The sequence below is a fragment of the Ziziphus jujuba genome, chromosome 1 (genome assembly GCF_031755915.1).
Source record: "Ziziphus jujuba cultivar Dongzao chromosome 1, ASM3175591v1".
Taxonomy (NCBI): Eukaryota; Viridiplantae; Streptophyta; class Magnoliopsida; order Rosales; family Rhamnaceae; genus Ziziphus; species Ziziphus jujuba.
In genome coordinates, this window is record NC_083379.1 from 17,025,113 (window position 1) to 17,037,884 (window position 12,772).

At 34.6% G+C, this 12,772-nt stretch overlaps 1 pseudogene; it reads left to right on the plus strand.

Annotated features, from left to right (window-relative positions):
• Nucleotides 1–12,461, plus strand: part of LOC107419437 (cysteine-rich receptor-like protein kinase 10) — a 77,301-nt pseudogene extending 64,840 nt beyond the window's left edge.
• The last annotated feature ends 311 nt before the right edge of the window (nt 12,462–12,772 follow it).

The window sequence follows — 12,772 nt, forward strand, 5'->3', positions numbered from 1 at the left end:
CGGCTTGCACCACTCGGATGCTTAGAACAGCCTTTGTATCTCGAGTATGGACAAGCTCTTTTGAGAATTAACTACTCCCTGTATAAATGGTCCCAGGTTGTCCTTAAACCTCTTGGCTTGAGTTCTAATGATAGGCCCAGTCTTCATCCGTATTGGGTTGGCACCCTAGTGGGTTATCGTTGTGCAGGTTCGGACGAATTCTAATCACAAAAAGACAAAGTTTTAAGGTTAAAAAAAGCACTTTATGGGTTAAAGCAAGCACGAAAAGCTTGGAATGCTAGAATTAACAAGTATCTCTAAGAAAAGAAATTTATCAAGTGTCCATATGAGCATGCACTTTACATTAAAATTAAAAGATATGATATATTGATTGTTTGCTTGTATGTAGATGACTTAATTTTCATGAGTAGCAATCCAAGTATGTTTGCCGAGTTTAAAGAGGAGATGATAAGAGAGTTTGAGATGACTGATATTGGGAACATGTCTTACTATCTCGGCATTGAAATAAAGCGAGGAGATGAAGGCATTCTAATTAATCAAGAAGGGTATGCTAAGGAGGTACTTAAGAAGTTTAAGATGGATGATGCAAATCTGGTTGGCACAACAATGGAATGTGGAGTCAATCGAAGCATGAGGAAGGAGAAACAATGGACCCAACATTTTTTAAGAGCTTGGTTGGAAGCTTAAGATATTTGACGTGTAGAAAGCCGAACATTCTCTATGTAGTAGGAGTTAGAAGTCGTTACATGGAGAATGCAATAACAACTCATTTAAAGGTTGCGGAAAGAATTCTTAGATATCTAAAAGGTACAACAAGTTTTAGTTTGTATTATTCAACTTCCAATGATTACAAGCTTGTTGGGTATAATGACAGTGATTGGGGTGGAGACATAGATGATCGTAAAAGCACAAGTGGCTTGGTGTTTTATTTAGGAGATACAACTTTTACATGGATGTCAAAGAAGCAGTAAATTGTTACTCTTTCAACATGTGAAGGAAAGTATGTAGCTGCCACCTCATGTGTTTGTCATGCAATTTGGCTTCGAAACTTGTTAAGGAAGTTGGGTTATCTAGAAGAAGAACCAATCAAGATATATGTGGATAATAAATCAGCAATTGCCTTGGCTAAGAATCCTATTTTTCATGATCGAAGTAAACATATTAATACACGTTATCATTATATTAGAGAGTGCATTGTCAAAGGAGATGTATAGCTGGAGTATGTGAAGTCTCATGATCAAGTAGCTGATATTTACCAAGCCTCTCAAGCATGAAGTTTTTGTCAAATTGAGAATTCTAATTGGCATAACAAATAAAGTCTAAAAGGGGGGGGGGGTGTTGAAATATAAACTTGCTTTTTTGGGTTATTATTTTGTGGGTCTTGGTTACTTAGGGTCTAAGTTTTCATAGAGTCTAAGTTTTAGAAACTTCTTTTATGGTAATTTTATGATGTTTTATGTAGGTAGGGTTAATTATTAGTATAAATATTGTTATGTTTTTTTTTTCTTGTGTGTGTTGCAAGCCAGAAAAGCTGAGAACCATTGAATAAACCAGCAGTAGTTTTTTTTTTTTTCCCTTCTTCAGTTGTTTGCTCTCTATTTTTGCTGCTCTGTTTATGTTTTTGCTTCTGGTTTTTTGTTTTCATCCAACAACTTCAACCAAAAATGCGCTCGAAAAGTGCCTTGAAGAGAAAGAGGTTGTGTTTTAGTACGATGAATGCATGTTATGCTACTCAAACAGATCTTTTGCATCAACCATGGTTGAGCAGCCCCAAGTTGCCTTGTTGAACCAAGCAAACACAACGGACTCAGAAAATTTTAAACAGATAATGCAAGAAACAATGAATAGATTTGCTACTGAGGCTCCAAGGGGGGGCTCAAAAGTTTCTGACACAAGATGCCTATATTTCGGGATTCAGCGTATTTATAGCTCAGTGCAGTGTACGGAGGACTTGTCCAAGACTGTATCACATGCCTCCAGGATGCAATTGCACATCTTCCCTTGTGCTGTGATGGAAAGCAAGGTGCAAGAGTTTTGTTTCTTAGTTGTAATGTTAGGTACGAATTGTACCCATTTTACAACCTAACTGTAACAGGGCAAAATCAAATTACTCCAAAAGTGGTATCTCCTCCGCCTTCACTTCCATCACCGTCTTCTCTAGATCCAGTACCCAAGCCTATAAATACTAGTCTACTAGTTGTAGATACGGTAACAAGGCCCAAAGGTGAAGTGGAATTTTTGCTCTCATAAAAATATTTTGTTAGACCAAAATTTAAGTAACATAATTTTCGACCAAACCATTAAAAAAATACAAATTATATAATTAGACAAAAAATAAAAATAAAAATATTATTTTTATTTTTATTTTGGTCTAATATAAAAAATAAAAATAAATTTATCATTAACCAATCATTATCGGATTAAATTTAATACTAAAATTAGTTTAGATGGGATTGAAAATTACCAAATCGATTAATTTTGGATTGTTTAGGTTATTGCTAAGGGAGTTTATTATTATTAGGGATATTCATAGTTGTCCTTAAAGTACAACTCATTTACATTTTGGTCTCTAAAATTTGTGTTGGAAAGTTACATCATGTATGTCGAATGTTTTTCATTTTTGGAATATTTCATATTGAATTCTTGAAATTGTATAGGTTATTGCTAACGTAGTTTATTATTATTAGGGATATTCATTAGTTGTCCCTAAAATACAACTCATTTACTACATTTTGGTCCCTAAATTTTGTTTTTGAAAGTTACATCATGTATGTTAGATTTTTTTCTTTTCTAGAATATTTCATATTGAATTCTTGAAATTGGCACTGATTGGAACTAGTATCCCGGCATGATTGTATATTATGTTAACATGAGAGATATGAATAAAACAATGTGGAAGAAAACGATATTGTTTTAAATTAAGGGGAGATCAATGATGTTCTTGAAACTAAATGAATCAAATTATGTTTAAATCAAACTTCAAGGAAAGGGTAGATGAAATTAGCTATTTTTTTTATTCATATCTAAAATAAGAATAGTCCAGTAACTAAAAAAAATGTAATCCACGTTTTACATGCAGGAAAGGAAGTGTGTCCACATTAAGAATTGTTGCAAGTGTAATAGGTCTATCTGCGGTATTCCTGGCCCTTATAGTCACGGGCTACTTTCTTCTACGTCACAAGAGAGCAAGAAATAAAAACAAGACAACCCATGGAGAAACTGAATTTCCAAAGATTACAAAGGATCTATATGACATCTCATAATCCTCCATATAATACTTATCTAATGTAGGACAGGGAATCAATCACATATTGAATCTAATTTTTTCTTTCTGGAGATTTATTATTCCTTAAAGTTTAGCCGATAATGTTAAGAAGAAGATCCTATAATTAAGTGCTATATTTAAAGGAATTAATTCAATTAATTTTTCAAAAGCAAGTTAAAAGGTACTTTTTTTTTTCAAACTAGTCATACAATAAAAAAAGAAATGAAGTTAAACTAACTATTCCTCAAGTTGCATCATAATTGTGCGATTGGATATTTTCTTTCCTGAGATTCATATAGCCATTAGAGTTTATTGTGTTTCTTTTAAGAAATTTTTATTTTAGGCTTTTATTGTGGTAGTGTATTGTGTGTGGTAAACTAATCATTGTACACCTGAAAGGTGGGAATGAAATTACAACCATAGAGTCTCTGCAATTTGACTTCGTAACTATAGAGACTGCCACAGAAAAGTTTTCAGGATGCTATAAGCTTGTGAAGGTGGATTTGGTGAAGTGTACAAGGTATATTATAGTTTTATTTAATTATTTATTTTTGTTATTACTAATTGTTTCAAATTGGGGTTATGAGAATTTTTCATTTTCAACTTGGGATCATATAGAAGAAAATAGTTATTGTGTTATTAAACTACCCCTACATGGAACAAAGTATTAGACTACCCCTACATGGACAAAGTATATTGTAGTTGGGTTTATATATATATATATGTCAAGATTAGTTTAATGGCAAATCCTTTACATCCAAATCATAAGGTTGTGGATCATGTGGGGTCCAGCCTATTATCTCCTAAAACCCAAACCCATTAGGGTTTCAACCTTACAAACCCTAGAGAGAGCATTATATATAGATGCTTAATTTCTCATTCTTGTATCACACAACACACAGTATAGACAATACAAGTTTTTTGAGAGATGCGAGAGAAGTTTTTTTGTGTATAAATTTTATAGTTATAATAAATTTTTTTCTCCTTAATTTTCGTGCTTTTGTCTCTCTTTATTTTTTCGTATTATTTTTGTGTGTTTTTTGCTGATCAAAAGATCACAACAAGTGGTATCAGAGACAAGTTTAGGTATAAGGTTCACTATCAAAAAGCTCAAATAAAGTATTTGAGAATACCAGAAGGTAGATCTCGCCAAGACGAAGAGAGTGAGCCAAACAGGACCTCCATCCGCTATCGCATGCACCCCCATGTGCTGGTCAAATTTTTTGTACAGGTTTTCACGCGCCAATCAACTCACATGTGCCATCCACACTCTCTCAAGCCGAGCCGAGCCAAGCAGCCATTCACACCGTGAACCAAGTTCTTGAGCCAAGCCAAGCCACAGGTTGAGCCAAGCCCAGAGTAGATTCTAGCCAAGCCGTGCTGAGCCGAGGGACAAGCCGTTAAGCCAATCCGAGCCAAGCATGCCACGTCATCTTGCCACATCAGCCATCAACTCACTACCACATGGTGCCACGTCGGTAACGGTAAATTTTTTTCTAAAATTGCATAAATACCCCTATATTTTTGGTATTTGTAGGTTTTTTCCAGAAGTTTTGTTATTTGCAGTTTAACCCAAAACTTTTGAAAATTGTACTTGAACCCAAATTTTGAAGACTCAGATTTTGACCCGAGAAGAGTCAAAGTAACATTTTTGACCATTCTGGACGCATTGGTGGACTCTATTTTGCCAAATTCAGCTCCAAGTTTTAGCAAGACTAGATGTTAATAGACGAGTCATGTTCAGGAGCTATGATCAAGCTTACTGCCACCAACTATGCACTTTGGAGACTTTGGATGGAAGATCTTCTAAATTGTAAGGACTTGTTTGACCCCTTGAATACCAAAAGAAAGAATCCTAATCCCACGAAATAAGTAGAATGGAAGAAGATGAATAGGAAAATAATCGGTCAAATTCGACAATGGATCCACCATAGTGTCTTTCATCATGTTGCACGGGAGACAGACGCATACACCCTCTGGAAGGAAGCTGGAGGACATGTACCAAGCCAAGACCAGTATGTTATTCTGACAATGGATTGGAATAAAGCCTTATTGATGAGGCATTCGTTGAATTTGAAGTTGAAGAATGGAACTTCTGTAGCCAAGCACACCAGTTTGTTTCAGAACTTGGTAAACTAATTGTCTGCAATGAAGTTACAACTAGAGGATGAGGAGCAGGTACTTTTACTTCTTAGCTCTCTTTCAGACAGCTGGGAGAGACTAGTCATTTCTCTCAGCAAATCAGCGCCGAATGGCAAACTTACCATGGCTATGTTAACAAATGCCTTATTTAATGAGGAGGCTAGGAGAAAGGACATTGACAATGATTAAACATATGCCCTTGTCACAGAAAAATGGGGGAGATAGCAAGAAGGTACTCATGACATCGGAAAAGGCAAGAGCCTGAGCAGACGCAGATCCACAGATGGAATGAGGCCAACATACAAGTGTCATTATTGTGGCAGAGAAGGACACTTGAAGAAGTACTGTAGGAAGATGTTGCGAGAGCAGGGGTAGAAAAACAATCAACCAAAGAAGGATGGTGAAACTGTAGTCACTGTCAGAGGAGAAGTGGCATATTGTTCCACACATGAAGAATTATGCCTTCATACTTCAAGCCAAGAAGTCGAGTAGGTAGTTGATACTGTAGCATCCTAACATGTTACTCCGTATATAGACTTTTTCAAGACATATAAAGCAGGAGACTTTGGCATAGTGAAGATGGGAAATAACAGTTTTTGCAAGATTGTTAGAACTGGAGATGCTCATATAAAGACCAATGTTGGACATATAAATACTTTGAAGGATATCTGATATGTTCTAGACCTTGGGCTCAATCTGCTTTTAGGAATAGCCTTTGATAAGGAAGGTTTCGGCAACCACTTTTACAATGGCACATGGAAAATGACAAAAGGTGCTATGGTTGTCACTTGAGGACATATCTGTGGAACACTTTACAAGACTCATGTGGAAATTTGTGCAGACAGTCTGGTATCTAAAATCTATGGCACTAGAGACTCGGTCACATAAGCGAGAAAGGGTTGTCTACCTTGACAAATAAGAAGCTTATCACTATTTTCAAGGATGCCATGCTAGATCCTTGTAATCATTGTTTATATGGTAAGCAACATAGAGTCTCATTTAAGACATTTTTAATGAGAAGATCAGAATTGCTTAGTCCGGTGCATTCTAATGTTTATGGACCTTTGGAAGAGGAATCTTTAAGTGGCAACAAATATTTCTTGACTTTTATAGATGATGCTTCTTGGAAGGTGTGGGATTATTTCCTCAAGATGAAGGATCAAGTTTTAGATCACTTTAAAGAGTTCCATGACATGGTAGAGCATGAGACAGGAAAGAAGTTGAATTGTCTTCGCTCAGGCAATTGAGGTGAGTATACTTCCCCAGAGTTTGATGCCTACTATAGAGGACATGGCATTGGGCATGAGAAGATGGTCCCTCACATCCCACAATATAATGGTGTAGCCGAGAGAATGAATCGGACAATTATGGAGAAGGTTAGAAGCATGATCAGTATGGCTAACTTAACAAAGCCACCTGCTATCTAATTAACAGATCACCATCAGTACCACTGAATTTTGAAATTTTGGAGAAAGTGTGGTCTGTTAAGAATCCCTCATACTCTCATTTAAGGGTATTTAGATGTTTAGCCTTTGCACATGTATCCAAGGAGCTTAGATAGAAGCTTGACATAAGAACCACTCCATGTATCTTTATCGGATATGGAGATGAAGAATTCAGATACAGATTATGGGATCCAAAAGCAAAGAAGGTTATTAGAAGCAGGGATGTAATATTCCAAGAAAAATTGGACTATAGAAGACATTGAGGAGACAATGAAGTCTTCTAATACCAGTGCCCATGATTTTATTCCTGATCTAGCACTAGAACAACCTGCCACAGATGACGATGAGGTGCATGGAAAATAACCAGAAGCAGAACAGAAGAGAGAAGAGGATATTGAGCAGTGAGATACTTAAACATCAGAAACTGCAGGACCATCACAATAGTTAAATGATGGTACACTTCTCCGAAGATCTGAACGAGGCCATATTCCATCAAAGAGATCAACAAAATCTCAATATATTATGCTTGTTGAAAAGAGGGAGCCAGAGAGTTTCCAAGAAGTTGATTCCTATCAAGGTAAAGCAAAATGGCTGTATGCAATGTAAGATGACATGGAGTCTTTGCAGAAGAATCATACTTATGAGTTGGTTGAGCTTCTAAAAGGAAAGAAGGCACTGAAGAACAAATGGGTACTCATGCTCAAGAAAGATGGCAATGGATGGGTGGTGACGCATAAAGCCCGATTGGTCATAAAAGGTTTCCTTCAGAAGAGAGGAATTGACTTTGATGAGATTTTCTCATCAGTAGTGAAGATGACTTTGATATGAGTTATTCTTGGTCTAGTAGCCTGTCTAGACCTAGAGCTTGAACAAATGGATGTGAAAACAGTGTTCCTTCATGATGATCTACATGAAGAGATTTATATGGAGCAACCAGAAGGTTTTGAGGTTTCAGGAAAGGAGAACCTCATTTACAAGCTAAATAAGAGCTTGTATGGCCTAAAGCAAGCACCTAGGCAGTGGTATAACAAGTTTGACTCTTTTATGGTGAGTCAAGGATACAAGAAGATTGATACAGACCAATGTATTTATATTTAGAGATTTCCAGATGGAAACTTCATTGCACTTATGCTGTATGTCGACGACATGTTGATCGTTGGACAAGATGCAATGGAAATTAGTCAGTTGAAGAATAAACTTTCCTCATTTGATATGAAGGACTTGGGACCAGCTCAACAGATTTGAGGAATGCAAATAGCTTAAGATAGGAATAATCACAAGTTATGGCTATTTCAGGAAAAGTACTCAAAAGAGTTATAAAGAGATTTGGCATTGAGAAGGCTAAATCAATTAGCATTCCATTAGCAAACCATTTCAAGTTGAGCAAGAGATCGTGCCCCTTATCCAAAGTAGAGATAGAGGAGATGACTTCAGAGCCTTATTCTTCAGTGGTGGGAAGTCTAATGTATGCAATGGTGTGTACTAGATCGGACATTACTCATGCAGTTGGTACTATGAGAAGATTTCTTTCAAATCCTAGAAAGGAACACTGGGAAGTAGTCAAGCGGATTCTTATGTATCTTAAGGGTACATCAAAAGTATGCTTATGTTACAGGGGAGGTGATCTAGTTCTACATGGCTATATAGATGCAGTTATAGCTGAAGATCTTAATAGTAGGAAATCTACTTCAGGTTATATTTACACTTTTGCTGGAGGAGCTGTGTCATGGCAATCAAGATTGCAAAAGTGTGTAGCTTTTTTATCCACGACAGAAGCAGAGTAAATTGCGGGAGTGGAAGCTGGTAAGGAGATGATGTCGTTAAAGCATTTATTCCATGAACTGGACATCAAGCAGAAGGACTACAAGATACATTGTGACAGTCAGAATGCTATGGATTTGAGCAAGAATTCAATGTATCATTCCCCGACAAAGCATATTGATATCCGCTATCATTGGATACGCGATGTGATAGAGCATAAATTGCTCAGATTGGTGAAGATTCACATAAAGGAAAATCCAGCAAATATGTTTACAAAGGTTGTCACACCAGAGAATTTGAAGTTGTATAGAGACATAACTAATTTAGATGGTGGATGACCATCAAGTTTTTGAAGTGCAGCTGGAGGGGGAGAATTGTGGGGTCCAGCCTATTATCTCCTAAAGCCCAAGCCTATTAAGGTTTCAACCCTAGAAACCTTAGAGAGAGCATTATAAAGAGATGCTTAATTTGTCGTTCTTGTATCACACAGCACACAATATAGACAATACATGTTTTTTGAGAGAGGCGAGAGAAGTTTTTTTGTGTATAAATTTTATAGTTATAATACATCTTTTTCTTGTTAATTTTCATGCTTGTCTCTTTTTATTTTTCTATATTAGTTTTGGGTGTTTTTTACTGATCAAAGGATCACAACAGATCAGAGACACGTCCTCTTCCTTTTGGAATAAGGATTATTGTAACTCTATATAAAAAAAAATCTATATATATAGTTATTTCTTCATTAAGATATCATAATTTTAATAAAGTCAAATATGTATTAGGCAAAAATTTCAAACAACATGTTATTTGATGTTGATATTTTGAATGTACGAAATTAGAATATCCGAATATGAAAATTTTCCTATATATATATATGCACATATGTAACTCTACATTCTTTCTTTTCTTGCATCATTTCTCTTTTTTTTTTTTCCTGTTTCTTTTTTGTCAGCTTTGTTGAAGGTACCCTACCCTATATGTAATATGTCATGGCATTGAATAATGAAAAAATTAAATATTACTTTATAAAATTCTCAGGGAATACTTCATAATGGACAAGAAATTGCTATGAAAATCTTCCGGACAAGGAGAAGAAGAATTTAAAAATGTGGTTTCTTTGGTAGCCAAGCTTTAACATAGAAATCTAGTCAGACTTTTGGGATTTTGCTTGAAGGGAGGAGAAAAGATGCTCATCTATGAATTTGTACCCAACAAAAGCTTTGATTACTTTTTGTTCGGTCTGTATGTCCATTAACATAAAAGTTTCATAGTTTTCTTTTGGTACCTTTAATTTTAGAATTTTTTAATTTAGACACTCAGTTTAAAATCCAACATTGAGCTCTTTGTTTTTTATTTGGTACTTACCCATTTGAATTGAGCCTAAAGTAACATTTTGACCAGGTGCTCATCAAATGGCCTCAATTTCCACTCATAGACACCCTAACAACCAGAGTTATCGGTTCTATGATAAAATAGCTAAATTAAACTATGATTAAAGGTTGTCTCATAAGTGAATAACCATGGGGAGATTAAATGATATGAAAATTTGGAGAGTTTAAAATCTCAAACTATCTATAACTTGTGAACCCTAAAAAATTTGCAACAACTAAAACACCATTGCACCTCTCAAGGTTGTTGGCCTATATATTATTTCGAATGTGACTAAAATTTGGGATTAGGTCTTTAGTTTGTATGCACGATAAGCAAGGAGTTTCTCCTCTACAAAACATAAGATTTAAAAGGGGTTTGGCAAGGATTCATAGAAAAAAAGAGTGACGAGGAAATGGGAATGTCAAAGATAAAGATAAAAGCTATTTCCTAAGCAAGAAGAACAAAATGATATTGGGGTAGCATTTGTTTTTATTGTGATATGAGTAACATAATAATATTGGAAACTGAGGGAGCATGGACGAAATGTTAATGTTAGGGTAAAATTTAATTGGATCAATGTGCAATAGATTAATATTAGAGGATTTGATGCCATGGGTTTTAAAATCGAGTACCTAAATTATAAAATCCTAAAACGAGGCCCTTTCATTTTGACATTTTTTATAAAAATAAATTTTGGTATTATATGTTCTTTAGTTTTACCCATACAGGAATGTGAAGAAGGATAAAGATTGAATGATGGGGATCATATGTAACTAATGAATTTGATATTTTTTAAAATTTAATTTCAAACCTTTATTTGTTTATATAATTATTGAAACTAATTAATAATTCTACAAAAGCTAAGGAAACTTATTTTTTGTTTATATCAACAATGTATAGGCCCTGAAAAGTGAAGAGAATTAGATTGGTAAACACAACACAAGATTATAGATGGAATTACTAGAGGAATTTTATATCTTCATGAAGATTCTCGACTTAGAGTTATACATCGTGATTCGAAAGCTAGCAATGTCTTGTTAGATACAGATATGAATCCAAAAGTATCCAACTTTGGCTTGGCCAAGATGTGTGGCATTGATCAAACTCAAGGAAACACCAAAAGAATTGTTGGAACTTAGTAAGTTTATCTAGTTCATAAAACATATAATTTTCCAGAATAAAAATTTCATTTACTAATTTATATCAATCATTATGTTAAAAGGAATTAATATATATATATATATATTTGTTGAACAAAGCCACGTATAGTTGAATTTATCTGTTGCAATATATAGATTAATTAAACGACAAACAATAGGGTGAAAACTTGGTGTGCTATTTGCCCTTACCTCTGTTAATCAACAATATTTCTCATCTAGTAGTTTCTTCCAGTATATTCTTGTGTCTCCTCATTACTTTCGGTATCTGTTCTCTAACAACTTCTTATATGGTACATGTAGACATTGAAGATACAAAGATATGTTTATGTGGAAATAGCGGCGCAAAAAGTCATTATTTCCTCACATAATAATTAGAGTTTGAATTTCTTTTAAGCATATAAATTGTATAAACCATATTGAACTAAGGTTGTTGTTCTGAAGAAATAATAATTTCTACCAATGGATCATTTTCGCATCGACTCTTTTTGCTTTTTGCAAATTATTTCGTTCATAGAGGAGAGAAATTGATGTTATAGTAGTTCATGCTCTTTTTTATTTATTCATTCTCCATATACATGTCCTGACTTTTTTCTTAGTTATTTTTTGTTTTTTGGTAATATTGACCAGTATTTGATTGCTAGTGTATATATGCATACGGTTTAATTAACTCAATTTACTACTTATGAATTACAGGCTCTAAAGATATATAAGAAAACACTTAGAAAATATGATATCCATAAAAATAGTTGATTAATTTGAGGTGTTGCATATTAATCTAATTAAATTTTTATTTGTGATGTACTGATGCAAAATATTTGGGCTTTCAATTATCCCCAAAAAATGGTTACATGGCTCCAGAATATGCAATGGAAGGATTATATTCTATTAAGTCGGATGTTTTCAGTTTTGGAGTAACTTTGCTTGAGATCCTGAATGGGAAAAGAAACAATGGCTTTCATATCACCGATTTTGTGCCTAGCCTTGTAGCATATGTAAGCTTCATGCAGCATAAACAATATAATTTCACTTAAAGTACTATTGTATATTTTATTAAGAAAAATTACTGTCATATATTGCTATGAAAGAGTACTACTACCCAATTATATATGCGACTTCTTGAATATTATCAATTGGTGATGTAGGCTTGGCAATTGTGGAATGAAGGGAAAGGGATGGAGTTAATGGATCCATTGATAAAAGATTCATGTTCTCCGAGTGAGACTGTTGCGGTTTGTCCAGATTGGGTTATTATGTGTCCAAGAAGATGCAGACAAAAGGCCTACCATGTCTACAGTTGTATTGATGCTGAAAAGTTAATCTTTAGCCCTTCTCCGACCTAAGAGACTTGCATTCTTTGTGGGAAGATTTACGGAGCTCCCTGAAATAGGTATTGATTTTTACTCTATCAATACTATGGCAGATTCTGATATTGTGCCCCGTTGAGTCAAGGAATAGTAACTCTATATGTACTATTATCTGCAAAGATGGATTTTCCTTTTTTTTTTTTTTTAGTAAAATTTGATAGAAGCATGACCAATTATTTTTTGTTGCTAAATATGTGATCAATTCACCAATAAGGTGTAAAAACAGATTTCAGATATTAAAAGTGCTTTTGTCAGTGCTTCTGT